Raw genomic sequence first — 15674 nt, 5'->3', positions numbered from 1 at the left:
TTTAGGTTTCTCATCCTGTTGGGTTTTGTTGTTGTTGCTTCTGTTCTTTGATTGATTGACTTTTGGTTTCTGGTTTTTGAGGTTGATTGGTTGAGTGATTGATTTTCAAGAAATGTGTGTGTGTGTGTGTGTGTGTGTGTGTGTGTGTGTGTAGCCCTGGCTGTCCTTAAACTAGCTCTGTAGACCAGGCTGGCCTCAAACTCATGGAGACTACATGCCTCTGCCTCCTGAGTGCTAAGAATAAGTGTGTGTGCCATTACCAACCAGCTCATTCTACATATTTAATAGAAATAAGATCATATAATACAGAAATGTCTCCTTTCTATGGTCATTAAATAATGGCTTCTCACATGAAGTTTAATGTTTGTAATGTTTATTCATCTTATGGGATAGTATCAAAACCTCTTTTCATCAATAGATACTAGTTTGTTTATTAATATGCCATGCTTTCTAACCCATTTATCACACTAATATTTCAGGTCTCTCCCCATTGTTTTTTTATAACTTCTGTGCACATTCAGGTGCTTGAGGCTGTGCTATGTCTACAGTTCCAACAGTAATATGGAAGGTACCTATTACTCAGTTTCCTTATAATCTCACATGTACTCTAGTACAGTAATATGGAAGGCACCTATTACTCAGTTTCCTTATAATCTCACATGTGCTCTAGTACAGTAATATGGAAGGCACTTATTACTCAGTTTCCTTATAATCTCACATGTGCTCTAGTATGAGTACACTCTAGACAAATTCTCTACCACTCATCTACATGCTCAGCATAGATGTATACATGCATATTGTTATATTATCCTATATGTAATATATAAATGATAAAGTTATAAAAATATTTATAAAATATATTTGTTAACTACAGTCCACTGCTCTATAACCTGAGCTATCAAAGTCTCCACAAAAAACTCAACAATCTTCTTGCAAACTGAATGCAGGAACACATGTAAAACACCACCTGTGGGTTGCCCTGATACTGTTTGTATTTGACACTAATTATGCTGCCCCAAGAGGAACTACCTAGGAGTGAGTCATGTACTCAGGTGACTTCATCAGAAAAAGCGGCAGTGACTGGGCAGGGGATGGGAAGGTGGAGCTGAAGAGTTGGGTAGAGAGTAAAGAGACAGAAGGGGCAGCGGAGAGGAGGAGGTGCAAGGAAGATGGAGCTAAAGCACATGGCCTGGAGAAACCACAAGTTATAGGGGGTCTCATAGCTGGAGAATAGTATAGTGTAGTAGCAAATCTGCCCAAGCTAGGCACATAGCTTGTATTCATATAAATTGAGCTGTGTTTCCTTACACAGGCTTCTTTGGGTTAGAGAGGTTACTGCAACAAATTGGCACCCAAGTCATCTTACATTCTACTCACTCTTCTACAAGAATTCTTATGCAGAGGGAAGAATATATCTTAGGATGGGTATTTTTAGCATATAAACAGAGTAAGAAAGTAAAAACTTACACGGAGAAGCTCTTGGAATTGGTACTAAAAGAAAAATGAGACTTTGACAAGTAGTCTAAATGAATTCAGTGAAATTGTGGTACCCTTTTCTAACACCGAAATGGGTTCATTATGGCCACAAGATGAACACTGGCAAAGAGCATGTGGTAATTTCATGGGAGAAATTGACAACAGATACCCTAAAATCAGTCATCTTCAGCTCATCAGAAGAACTAATTGGATTCTCCCTCAGATAATAAAGGGAACTCCAATATCTGGAACCCCTACATTTTACACTGATGCCAGTGAGTCAGGAAACACAGGATATAAATCAAAAGATGACAATAAGATGGCTGAGAGTTCCTATAAGTCAGTTCAAAAATCTAAATTATATGCGATACTCATGGTGTTGTCGGATTTTCCAGAGTCTCTTAATATAATAACAGTCTCTCAATATGCAGAAAGAATTATTTTACACATAGAGACTGCTACACTTATTTAAAATTATTCTGAATTGACTTCACTATTTATTCAGCCTCAAAAAGTGATCAGAAATAGGAATTACCATATCTATCTATCTATCAATATGTGTGTGTGTGTGTGTGTGTGTGTGTATCACATAAGGTCTCATACAAGTATACCAGACCCTCTGGTACAAGGTAATAATACAATTGATAGGAAATGTACTAGAGGCTTCAGAATTCCATAAAAATACCATGTTAACAACAAAGGCTTAAAGAAATAATTCTCTATCACTTGGCAATAAACCAAGGAAATTGTGAGGCAGTGTCCTTCTTGCTCATTATATAACCAAGTTCCATAGACTGCCAGAACTAACCCTAAGGGTACCCAAAGAAATGAAATTTGGCAGATGGATGTCCTCTATCTTACAGAGTTTGCTAAACTACATATGCACACCATAAAATAGACCCATATTCAGGATTTCACTGGTCAACTTCTTTAGCTTCAGAAAAGACTGATTCTGTAATACAAATACACATTTGTTAGACGTATGGCCAATATGGGAATACCCACACAAATTAAAACAGACAAACTTCCAGCATATATCTGTGATAAGATGAAGCAGTTTTTTGAATATTATAATATAAAACATGTTACAGGCATATGACACAAGTCTACAGGACAAGTGACTATCAAAAGATCTAGTTGAACTCTAAAGGAGATGCTTAATAGGCTAAGGGGGCAATAAAAATTATAGATTACATACTGCATTATTAACCCTAACTTTTAAAATGCTAATGAACAAAACAGCACAGCTGCTGAATGACATTGGATTGTGTGTGGGGGGGAACAAAGCAACTAGATTAAACCAGCTTGTTTATATTCAGAATATTCTGACATCAAAATGAAAAATGTTATGCTGGGGGAGGGGTTATGCCTATGCCTTCACAGGAAAAGAAAAGCTGTGGGTTCCTTCCAAGTTGATAAAGATCAGACATGACAAAGGGAGACCTCCTGTAAACCTTGGTGACAGAGAAAAAAACAGAGACTCACAGAATCTACGAATAGGTGATATATATGTGGGGATGCTTATGTCTCTGTATGGAGACAGCTCTGGAACTCAGACTAAAATGTCTATACACAGCCAGTAACATTTATTGGGTACAAATTTCTCATAACTTGTTATTACATACCATCCTTTAAGATGACATGTATAAAATTAGATTATAGTTTGATTATGTAATCAAACTAACCTCTGAAAAAATGCGGTCATCTTTCTTTATCATCTTCATTAAACCAATCTATGCACCCCACATACTCCATGTGAATATCTTTACAGGAATATGTAATTTTTGTAAGTTTTATGTGCTGCAGGATGAAAGAAGAGAAAGACAGCCCTAAAAAGATCCACACTCCGGGATGCTGAGATTCTGGGACCTTCCATTCCAGCTCCATGTTTGATTCTACCTCAACTACATCAAAGCTGCTTCTTTTAAAGACTTGCTTCCAGAACTTTTCCAGAACAGCTACCTTGCCTTTCTAGCCTCTCAGACTGGCATAGCAAGATGACAGCTAAGCAATGAACTTTCTCAGCACATAGTGACTGGAAGGCAAATGATGCCAGCTAGTTCTCCTGTGACAAAGCCAATTATCCTATTTCTCTTTGGACCCCCAGAAGTGAATCTTTGCCCCAATTCAGCTAGAAGCAGACAAAAGAAGATAATTTGTCCTAATTCTTAGTGTTGGAGTTGATGGTTCTGGTTATTTTATGAATTATAAATATATTGTCATTTAAGGGATGCCTTATAAATGTGGCTTTTGACAGGGATTTCTTCCTTTGCTTTCCTCTTCTCTATCCTTACTTCTTAGGTAACAGGGAAGGGGATGGAAGAGAAAGGGGAGATATAGTGTGTGGGGCAGAAAGGCAAATGCTGGGAGCACAAAAGGTTCAGTTTAGTAGAAGCCCTGAGATGATTACACAGATAATCACTAAACAGTAGGCTTTTTGAACTCCCACTTGTGAGCCCGCTCTGCCTGGATGCACCACAATGGGGCAGTTGTGCAAAGCTCTAGGCATGGCCCAAGTACCACCTCCACAGGAGAGTGCCATAGACTCTAGCCAGATCAGCCACTCTCTAAGTCCCTCCCCTGCATTCGAACACACACACACACACACACACACACACACACACGCACACACACACACACACGCACACGTATTGTAGTGCTAGCAAAACAACTATGGCCAATCTCAGAGGCAAATGAATGGGAAGCGGGTTGTTGGTTCCCGGGCTGTTTAAAAAAGACAGAACAAAGAAGAGGAGTGCATGAAAATAAAGACATATCTTGAAATCTTCTCCTCAGTTCTGGCTCCTTTGTCCTCCGAGAATGCTCTATTCTGGAGCCTTGTTGCCGGCTCTACACTGCTTCTGACAGCCAGTCTGGGGTTAACATGCCTATCTCAGCACCCCGCTGAGCATTGACCCAGCAGCGCCTCACTGGGATTTGTTCCCATGCTTCCTAGCTTGAACTCCTGTGTGCCGGGCAGAAAGCAGCAGAAGCTGCCTTCCCTCAGATCAGCTGTGTGAAATTGTACTCCGTCAGATGGGCTGTGCAGGACTGCACAGAATCCAACAATAGTGTATCATAAAAGTTAGAGAAATAGACCAATAGGAATAGGTTAACAAATTTTACTCTAAAACAAAATATTACATAGCTGTATCTTACATTGATAGAAATCTTTGTAAGTGATACAAAATTGAATTATAGTCTCTTACGTTGGTACAGAATTTATTTGATACAAATTTAAGGTTTTCATTGACATGAATGTTATATTGATAAAAAATTCCGATTAACAATTTTACTCTCATTTAGACATTATGCATATACAACACATTAAAGAATACAAGACTTAGACTCAGTCCTATAACTGCAATTATAAACTCTTTTAGATGATTAGATTAAGCAATACAAGTTAAGGGTCAGATAGCAAACTCATAGTTCTTAGTAATTAAAAGGGTGTTTTTGAAATAATTCAATTAGATATGGCCAAGAGTATTCAAGGCTTAATTGTTCAGAAAAAATGCATGAATAGATAATCTTTACAGGTGTCAGAAGTTCACATAATATGACATTTATGGACTATTTTATTAAATATATTTTGACTAGAAACTTGTCTGCACCTGACAGCATCCCTTCTTGGATTCTAAGAAGAAATGTGAGCATCATTTGGAGTTGCTCCAATTGTGGCAAGACAGCCACTAGGCAAATATTAATTCAGGCAAAATACTGTCCAGGAAAAAAAAAAAAAAAGATGCAGAATAGTAGGATGATACTTTCAGCCAAGACAGGATAATCAGCCCTTCAAAATTCTGCATTACAAATGTCTATCATGGCAGGTAGATCAATGGAACAATATTGAAGACCCAGAAATAAACCCACACACCTATTGTCACTTGATCTTTGACAAAATAACTAAAAACATTCAATGAAAAAAAGAACAGCCTCTTCAACAAATGGTGCTTATTCAACTGGCAGACATCATGCAGAAGAATGCAGATTGATCCATTCTTATCTCTGTGTACAAAGCTCAAGTCCAAGTGGATCAAAGACCACCACATAAAACCAGGTACACTGAAACTATTAGAAGAGAATGTGGGGAAGAGCTTAAAACACATAGGCACAGGGGAAATTTTGCTGAACAGAACATCAATGGCTCATGTTCTAAGATCAAGAATCGACAAATTGGACCTCATGAAACTGCGAAGTTTCTATAAGGCTAAGGACACTGTCAAGAGGACAAAATGGCAACCAACAGATTAGGAAAGGATCTTTACCAATCCTACATCTGATAGAGGGCTAATATCTAATATATACAAAGAACTCAAGAAATTAGACTCCAGAGAATCAAACAATCCTATTTAAAAATGGGGTATAGAGCTAAACAAAGAATTCTCAACTGAAGAATATTGAATGGCTGAGAAGCACCTAAGGAAATGCTCAACATCCCTAGTCATCAGAGAAATGCAAATCAAAACAACCCTGAGATTCCACCTCACACTAGTCAGAATAGCTAAGATCAAAAACTCAGATGACAGCAGATGCTGGGGAGGATGTGGAGAAAAAGAAACACTTCTCCATTGTTGATGGAATTGCAAACTGGTACAACCACTCTGGAAATCAGCCTGGCAGTTCCTCAAAAAACTAGACATAGTACTACCTGAAGACCCAACTATACCACTCCTGGGCATACACCCCAAAATACTCCAACATATAACAAGTACATATGCTCCACCATGTTCATATAAATAGGAGCCTTATTTGTAATAGCCAGAAGCTGGAAAGAACCCAGATGTCCTTCAACAGAGGAATGGATACAGAAATTGTAGTACATTAACACAATAGCTACTCAGCTATTAGAAACAATGAATTCGTGAAATTACTAGGCAAATGGATGGAACTAGAAGCTATCATCCTGATCAAGGTAACCCAATCACAAAGGAACACTCATGGTATGTACTCATTGAATAGCGGATACTAGTCCAAAAAGCTCTCAATACTCAAGAAACAATTCACAGACTTTATGAAGCTCAAAAAGAAGGAAGGACAAAATGTGGATGCCTCAGTCCTTAGAAGGGAGAACAAAATACTCATTGGAGGAAATACAAGGTCAAATAGAGGAGCAGGGGTTTAAAAAAAGGTCATTCAGAGACTGCCTCACCTTGGGATCCATCCCATATGCCGCCACCAACCCAAGCACTATTGCTGATGCCAAGAAGTATTTACTGGCAGGAACCAGATATAGATGCCTCCTCAGTGGCTCTGTCAAAGTTGTACAGATACAGTTGAGGATGCTTGCAGCTAAACATCAAAATGAACAAGAGGACCCCCCCCCAAAAAAAAAAGAGCTACAGGAAGGCCTGGAAGTGCTGAAAAAGTTTGCAACCCCATGGGAAAAACAACATTATCAACCAACCAAAACCATCCAGAATTTCCAGGGACTAAAACACCAACCAATGAGCACACATGGAGAGACCCATGGCTCCAGATGCATATGTAGCAGAGGATAGAATTGTCTGGCATCAATGGGAGAAGAGGCCTTTGGTTCAGTGAAGACATGTTTTCCTAATGTAGGGGAACGCCAAGGTACTGAGGTGAAGAGGGTGGTTGGGAGAGGGAGCACCTTTATGAGAACAAGTGGGGGGCATTGGAGTAGGGGGGGAGGGGATAACATTTGAAATATAAATACAGAGAATATCCCATTAAAATATTACTGTAAAACAAACAAACAGCAAAGGTCTGTCAGATGATCCTGGGCCCGAAGGCTGAGACTGATGCTAGAAAGTTTTGAGGAATGAAGGACTGTCCGGGTGATCAGTGATCTCTATAAGTGGCTGAGTGTTGGAAGCTATGTTTGTGCGTCTCACAATTTCAGGTAATATTGTTGTTTGGGTTTCTGATATGGGTTGGTAGTTGCATAGCCAACCTAAGCTAGTATTGAGAAAGAGGATATAGATTTGAGAGGATGGTTTTCAGATTACATGCAATCTAAAACTAGGATGTAAGTCAGGTGTAGAATTATAGTCATTTAGGATAGAAAACAGACTGCTTCTGTTAATGGACAAAAATTATGGACAGGGTGTTAAGTGTGTCTTATACTTCATAAATTGTAGAATGGCAATAGTTGTACTCAGTTTATATCTGAAGAAAAGAGGCTTTTAACTGGACAAAAAGGGAGGCAACCCTGGTGCTGTTTTTACTTGATGCTAAACTACGCTTCCCCAAGAGGGACTGCCTAGGACAAGGAATGAATCACAAACTCAGGTGACTTCATCAGAACTTTCTCCCCATTTTAACTTGTAAAATAAAGGCAAGAGCCAGTGAATGGACAGGGGAAGGGAAGGGATGCTGGAAAGTTGTGGGGAGAGAGAGAGAGGAAACAGAGGGAAGATGGAGCTGAGCACGTGGCCTGGAGAAACCGTAAGTTATAAGGGATCTCATAGCTGGAGAATAAAGCAGTGTAGGACTAAATCTGCCCAATCTAGGCACACTTCTTGTATCCATATTATTTGAGTTGTTTTCTTTACACTGGTTTATATAGGTGTAAGAGGTTACTACAACACTATCCATCATGACCAAGTAGGCCTCATCCCAGGAATGCAGGGATGGTTCCGTTTATAAAAACTCATCAGAGTAATCTGCCATTTAAACAAACTGAAGGGAAAAATCAGGGTTTGAGACTGAGGGAATGGCCAACCAATAACTAACAAAACTTGAGACCTATCTCATAGGTAACCACCAATCCCTGACACTTCATGATACTCTGTTACACTTGCACACAGGTGTCTAGCATGGCTGTCTTCTAAGAGGTTCCAACAAACAGCTGACTCAAAGAGATGCAGACATCCACAGCTAAACAGTGGGTGGAGCTTGCGGACTCATGGAATAATCAGAGGAAGGACTGAAGCCCTTAAAGCCATTAGAACTCCACAGAAAGACCAGCAGAGTTAACTAACCTGAACACTTCAGTCTCTCAGAGTCTGAACTCACTGGGGCTAGGGTTACACCTCCCAGCATGTGTGTAGCAGATGAGCTGCTTGGTCTTCATGTGGGTGCAGAACAACTGGAACAGGGTCTGTCCCAAATGTTGTTGCTTGTCTGTGTGCTTCCCCTAGCTGGCCTTTCTTGTCTGGCCTCAGTGTGAGAGGATGCACTAGCCTCACAGAGACTTGATATGCCATGGTGGGAGGATACCCAGGAGCCCACACCCACTCAAAAAAGAAGGTGATGAATGAAGGATTGTGGGAGGGGGCAGAGAGAGGGGGATATACAGTAAATAAGTGAAAATATAATATTACATATATTGACAAGTGTATTACACATTTTCTATTACATATATGTACATGTGTGTACATATGTATATATGTGTATGTATACATACATACATACATACATACATACATACATACATACATACATACATAAAAATATGCCAAGTGCTGGGATTGCAGAGCTATGTCACCAAGATGGACTTATCTTTTGTATTTTCAACACCCATCCATTGTGTTTTGTTTTGCATTTGCATTGCTTGAGGGCTGATGATGTTGGGCATCTTCTAATATGCCAGCGGAACATTTTGGAAGTCTTTGGAGACATGTCTTTTGAAGTAAATTGCTTACTCTCTTTTTAATGTTGTGTTACAAGACATCTTTATGACTGGAAAATCTAGAGAAAATGGAGAAATTTCTAGACAGATACTAGGTACCAAAGTTAAATCAGGATCAGATAAACCATCTAAACTGTCCCATAACACCTAAAGAAATACAAGCAGTCATCAAAAACCTTCCAAACAAAAAAAAGCCCAGAAACAGATGGGTTCAGTGCAGAATTCTATCAGACCTTCATAGAAGACCTAATACCAATACTATTCAAATCATTCCACAAAATAGAAACAGAAGGAACACTACCAAACTCAGTCTCCAAAGCCTCTGCTGGTTTCTGCAGGCACCAGGCAGACATGTATGCAAGCCTCTGTTGTAACTTGTTTATGGACAGCTTGAACAGTCTGTAACTGCCTTTGATAACGTTCCCTGACTAATTTAAAATTTTTATTAGGAGATTGACAGTGTTCATGGCCAGACACTGAAACAGAGGGGATATTAATTTGGGTTTTCCACTGCTGTAATAGATCTCTTCCTCATAAGTTAATAGCTATATCAGCATTGTACGGCCTCAATTTTCCTACTTGCCTTTCTGGTCCTATACATTTAAGCCACCTGGTGTTTTGTTTAATTGGGGATAAAGTGCCAATACCTTGTAATTGTATATCCACCTCTTAAAGTGGCCAACTAGCAGGCCAAGATTTCGGAGTGATGATGGTGACATCTGCTCCAGTGTCAACCATTCCTTCAATGTCAATATTGTTCACTAGTATTTTTAGTTTTGGTCTTTGATCCTCTATAGAAGTTTGCCAAGATATTCATTTTTGGCTCACTTTGAGGCTTTTGGAATTGTCTACAGAACTTGCCTCAGCCTTGTCTGGTCTCAGAACATGTTTTTAAAGCAGTGGCATTTAATTGTTCTGAGGAAGAGCACTGTCCCTGCCTGTCATTGGGGCCTGCAAGAGGCCCCTGTGGGAGTTTTTGGCAGGTGTTGCCCCATTTGTCTGTTACTGATCTACATTCCCTAGTTGGCCTTTGCCACATCTTTGACATATTCCAGGAGGCATAGGCCCCCTTTTGGTATCATTTCAGTTTTTCTTGCAGTTATACCTGAGATGACCCAGCTCACCACAATCAAGACATTTGAAATCTTGGGCCATCTCTAGCTGTCTAGTGGCAGCTTCTCCTATTACAGTTATATCAGGTGAGCAGGATCCAACATCAACTGTATATCTAATCCATTTATCTACTGATGCTGACCTTGCCCTCAGTGGTCTGATAACTTCCCTGCATACAGTATTTGCATTTTCAAAGGCTAATGATTCAATTATTGCCCTTCTTGCAGCTGAGTCTGATACACTCCTTTCCAGAGCTGAGGTTAGTCTTTGTAAAAATCAGGGAAGGTTTCTTTAGGACCTTGTATGACTTAAGTGAATGGTTCAAGTTTTTTCCCTGATTCTGTGACTTTGTCCCAGGCCTTTAAAGCTGACAATTGACATAATGCCAGAGTTTCTTCATCATATACAGCCTGCGCTTCTACCTCAGCAAAGCGACCTTCCCCAAGCAGCCGATCTGTGGAAATCTCTCTACCCCGGCTCTATTTTGCTGTGCTATCTCCCTCACCTCTTCATGAGAACCACTGTAAATCTGCAGCAGGCTCTAGTATTGCTCTTGCCATATCTCTCCAGCCTTGGGGGATCATTCTATTTTTAATAGCCCAAGAAATCAGAATTTGTTTTACAAATGGTGAGTGCATTCCAAAATTAGTAACACTTTCCTTAAATTTCCTCAGTTCTAGTACATCCACAGGTTGTCATTCAAATTCTTCATAACCCTGTGGATGGTCATCGTCTGGAGATCTTTGTTGTACATTAACCGGATAGACTAAAGTTTGCTTTCTAACAACTTTCTGTTGGCTTTCTCTAATTTTATCTTCCATCTCTACCTGAGTATTTTCATTGATTAAAATTTTAAATTCCTCCCTTAAGGTCTGTATCCACGTTTCACATCTCTCCTTTTGTCACTTCTCCTGTTCCTTGAATTCCTGTATTCTCTGTTCAAGGTTCTGCCTCCACATTTTGAGTTTTTCTTTATATTGCAACTCTGATAGTTTAATGTCCATTAATTTTTGATTGATTAATTTAAAAGTTATTCTCCAAGTCTTGCTTCCAAACTTCATTATTTTCTCTTTGCTGCTCAGTCTGATCTGTCAGCTGCTGTATATTTTGTTCTAACCTTTTTTCCAGCTCCTGTCTCCCACCTTCATTTTCACCTTTCTGTCTCTTATTCTGATCTATAATTTCCTGTGCCTTCATTTCTAATGTTTCTTCTATGCTGTGTTGCCAAGTCTCAAATTTCTCTTTCTGTTGTTCATGCTGCTCTATAATTTCTTGTATTTTCTGTTCTAAGCCCTGCTTCCATCTTAGCTTCTCTTTATGTTGTAATTCTGATATTACAGCATCTGCCTTATTTTGATTTGCTAGCTTCAGTAAATTATCCTCTAGACTTTGCTTCCAAATTTTATCTCTCTATCTCCTTGCCATTCAGTCTGCTCTGTGACTTGTTGAATTCTTTTTTCTAGGGTCTCCTCTAGCTTTTGTCTCCAGCCTTCATCCTCCTCTTTCTGTTGCTTATTTTGGCCTATGAACTCCTGAACCTTTAGTTCTAGTGTTATCAGTAATTTATTTTCTAAGGCAAGGAATTTTTTTACCCAAGGCCCTGTCTTTTGAGAGAACGTAGTAAATCAAGAGAATAAATATCACAATAATGGTAAATGATAAAGTATCTATTTCCTTAAAATCCATCCCTATCAGATGATCCAAAATATCATCCCATGAAGCCCAAAATATATTTATTGTGTTTCTCATCTTTAAGTAAAAAAATACCTGATCTGGAGACCTTTGTATCTTTTTTCCCCTGCTGTTCAATTCAGAACACTGCAGTCCTCTCCGATTATTTTTTCCCTTACTGCTTTTAATAGTCTGTCTTTGTTTTGAACATTTGGTGTTTTGACTATTATGTGATGTGAGAAATTTTTTTTCTCATCCAATCTATTTTGAGTTTTGTACGATTCTTGTATGTTTCTAGGCATCTCTTTCTTTAGGTTAGGGAAGTTTTCTGTTATAATTTTGTTGAAGATATTTACTGATAAGTTGGAAATTGTCACTTTCTTCTATACCTATTATTCTTAGGTTTGGTCTTCTCATTGTGTTCTTTATTTCCTGGATGTTTTGGGTTAAGAGCTTTTAGCATTTTGCTTTTTTTTTTTTTTTTTTTTTTTTTTTTTACTATTGTGTCAATGATTTCTATGATATCTTCTGCCTCTGAGATTCTCTCTTCCATCTCGTGTATTCTGTTGGATATGCTTGCATCTGTACCTCCTGATCTCTTTCCTAGATTTCCTATCTTCAGGATTATCTATTTGTGATTTTTTTATTGTTTCTATTTCCATTTTTAGATCCTGGATGGTTTTGTTCAATTCCTTCACCTGTTTGGTCGTGTTTTCCTGTAACTCTTTAAGAGATTTTTGTGAAGAACACTCATGGTATGTACTCACTTATAAGCACATACTAGCCCAAAAAGCTTGGAATACCCAAGAACCCCATCCACAGAACTTATAAAGCTCAAAGAGAAGGAAGGCCAGAAGGTGGATGCCTCAGTCCTTCTCAGAAGGAAGAACAAAACATTCATGGAAGAAAATAAAGGGACAAATAGAGGAGCAGGGATTGGAGAAAAGATCATCCAGAGACTGCCTCACCTGGGGATCTATCCCATATGCAGCCACTAAACCCAAGCACTACTAATGCCAAGTACTGGTAAGAACCTGATATGGATTTCTTCTCAGAGGCTCTGCCAGAGCCATACTGATACAGATGAGGAGGCTTGCAGCTGACCATCAGAATGAACACAAGGACCCCAATGAAGGAGCTAGAGAAAGAACTGAAGGAGCTGAAAGGCTCGCAACCCCAAGCAAGAACAAAATTATCAACTAACCAAACCCCCCAGAGCTCCCAGGAACTAAAACACCAACCAATGAGTTCTTATGGAGAGACCCATGGCTCTAGGTGCATATGCAGCAGAGGATAGCATTTTCTGACATCAGTGGGAGGAGAGGCCTTTGGTCCAGTGAACGCTCTTTTTCCCAGTGTAGGGGAATGCCAAGGAGATGAGTTGGGAGAGGGTGGTTGGGAGACAGAGCACCTTAATGGAGGCAATAGGATGAAATTGGGGAAAAGGGATAACATCTCAAGTGTAAATGCAGAGAATATCTAATGAAAATAAATAAATAAAAATAGATTTTTGTGTTTCCTCTTTAAGGGCTTCTACTTGTTTACTTGTATTTATTTAATGATGTTATTTATGTCCTTCTTAAATCATCATGTGATTTTAAATCCAAATCTTGTTTTTCCAGTGTGTTGGGATATCTAGTATTTGCTGTGGTGGGAGAACTGGATTCTGATGATACCAAGTAGTCCTGGTTTCTGTTTTGGCACTTGCCTCTCCTCATCTGGATATCTCTAATGTTAGTTGGTCTTGCTGTCTCTGACTGGAGTTTGTCTCTCCTGTGGGCCTGTGAGACTGTGAACTTAGGAGTGAGTGTGCTCCTGTGAGACCAGCTTTCTCTGGGCAGGCAATGGGTCTGAAAAGCTATGGGACCCTGGATGACAGTATAAGTCTCCACAACACTGTAAACAATGACACCTCACAGGGTTGTGGGTGGAACAGACTGAAGTCCCAGCCACCTGATTTTGTGAGGGCAGCCTGGTGACTATGAGATGCCTCTCCATTTCTCCCAGGGCACGCAAGGCTGGCTCTGCACAGCTCTAACCCTGCTGGAGATATGGTGAGCATCCTGTTCTGAGCATCCCATGAAAGTGTGCTTGGCTAGCAGAGGTGAGCCATGTGCCTGCTCTTTACACAGCATGCTAGCATGCTAGACAAGCATCCTTCCTGGAGACACACTGCCACATTTGGCCAGGTCAGGGCATATGTGGAGCTGGTGGGAACCCCTGCTCTGAGGTCTCTAAACAGCAAGGTTGCCCAGGAAGTACAGGGACCCATTAACCCTATGTCATCCATGTTGCTTTTGCTCTTGGGTTTCTCTGGAGAGAAAGCAGAGGTAAGTATGGCCTCTATCCTTGAATGAGGCATGGTGCACGTATCACAGCACGGGGCTGCACACAGGGCCTTCTTCAGGCCAACTGTCAGAGCCTAAACATGCTTTTATAACAACGGGAATGAGGCGGGCAAGACGGTCCCTTGGATAAAGGTGTTTGCCAGGAGGTCTGCCCACATCACTGAATCCAAGAATCCACATGGTGGAGAGAAACTATTCCTGCAAGTTGTCCTCTGACCTCTACACATGTACCCTCAGACACACACACATACATGCACCCAAAAACATGCATGTGCACACACATACGCACTCTTGCACGCACACCCAGTCAGATGCAAACACATACACAGAAGTAAATACTTGAAAATATTCAAAATACTTGTAGTTGGGAATGAAGGAGACTCAAGCTCTATGAGTGTCCCCACTGGGCTTCAAGGACACTGGAGTCCCTGTCACTCCTCATGGGTGCCCCGAACTGGAGAGACAAAAGGTGTGGATGCAGCCCGGGACATGTGTGTGTCACATGCCCCTGATCTTCAGCACAGGGGAAAGCAGGGATGGCCAGGGCTATGGTTCAGTGGGTAAAGCACAGGCCTCACCAACCTGACAATCGGAGTACCACAGCCACAACCATGTGAAAAGCCAGTTGTGGTGTTCATCTGTCGTCCCCACACTCCTCAGAGAGAGATGGGATTCAGAGACAACAGACTCGGCCAGAAGCTTCGAGCTAGACAGCCGGGGCTGTGCAGAGCCACAAACAGGTGCATGCAATTCCAGTTAGCTGTCCTTGTCACCTGACTGCCAAGAGTCAGTCTGTGAGGAAAGCTGAGATTGACAGATAGCCTGGACCAGACTGGCCCTGGGCTGTCTGGGGGCTTGTCTTGATTTCCTCTCTAAGTTGCCATGGGTTTTTATCCCAGCAGTCTAGGACAAATACTCTGCCTCAGCGAGGTGGAAGGGGACAAGGCATTTCCAGCCACAGCCACCTGGCTCTGGCACACGTCACTCTCACTGAAGATGGACACGTAACTCATCAAGTGAGAGAGTGGGTGCAGCTCAGCCGTAGTGCCTGCCTGGTGAGTGCAAGGGCTGCCTTGTGCTGTCGTGTGCAGCACAGAGCTCAGTCAGACCAACAACCCAGTAAGAAAATAGGAAAGACTGAAACACAGGACACAGGGCCGTGCCTGGTCTGCAGAGTGAGCTCCAGGCCGGCCAAGGACACACGGAGAAACCTTGACTTAAAAACCAAACAGGGCTGGAGAGATGGCTCAGTGGTTAAGAGCACTGGCTGCTCTTCCAAAGGTCCTGCGTTCGGTTCCCAGCAACCACATGGTGGCTCACAACCATCTGTAATGAGATCTGATACCCTCCCGAGGACCTTGCAGGAGTCCTCCTTCAACATTTGGGTCCCAGGCTATAGAGATGGCTCAGCAATTAAGAGCACTGACTGTTCTTCCAAAGGTCCTGCGTTGGGTTCCCAGCAACCACAT

Source organism: Micromys minutus (assembly GCF_963924665.1).
Source record: "Micromys minutus genome assembly, chromosome: 14".
In the NCBI taxonomy this organism is placed as follows: domain Eukaryota; kingdom Metazoa; phylum Chordata; class Mammalia; order Rodentia; family Muridae; genus Micromys; species Micromys minutus.
The sequence above is the reverse complement of the archived record's forward strand: the minus strand, read 5'-3'. Positions refer to the sequence as shown.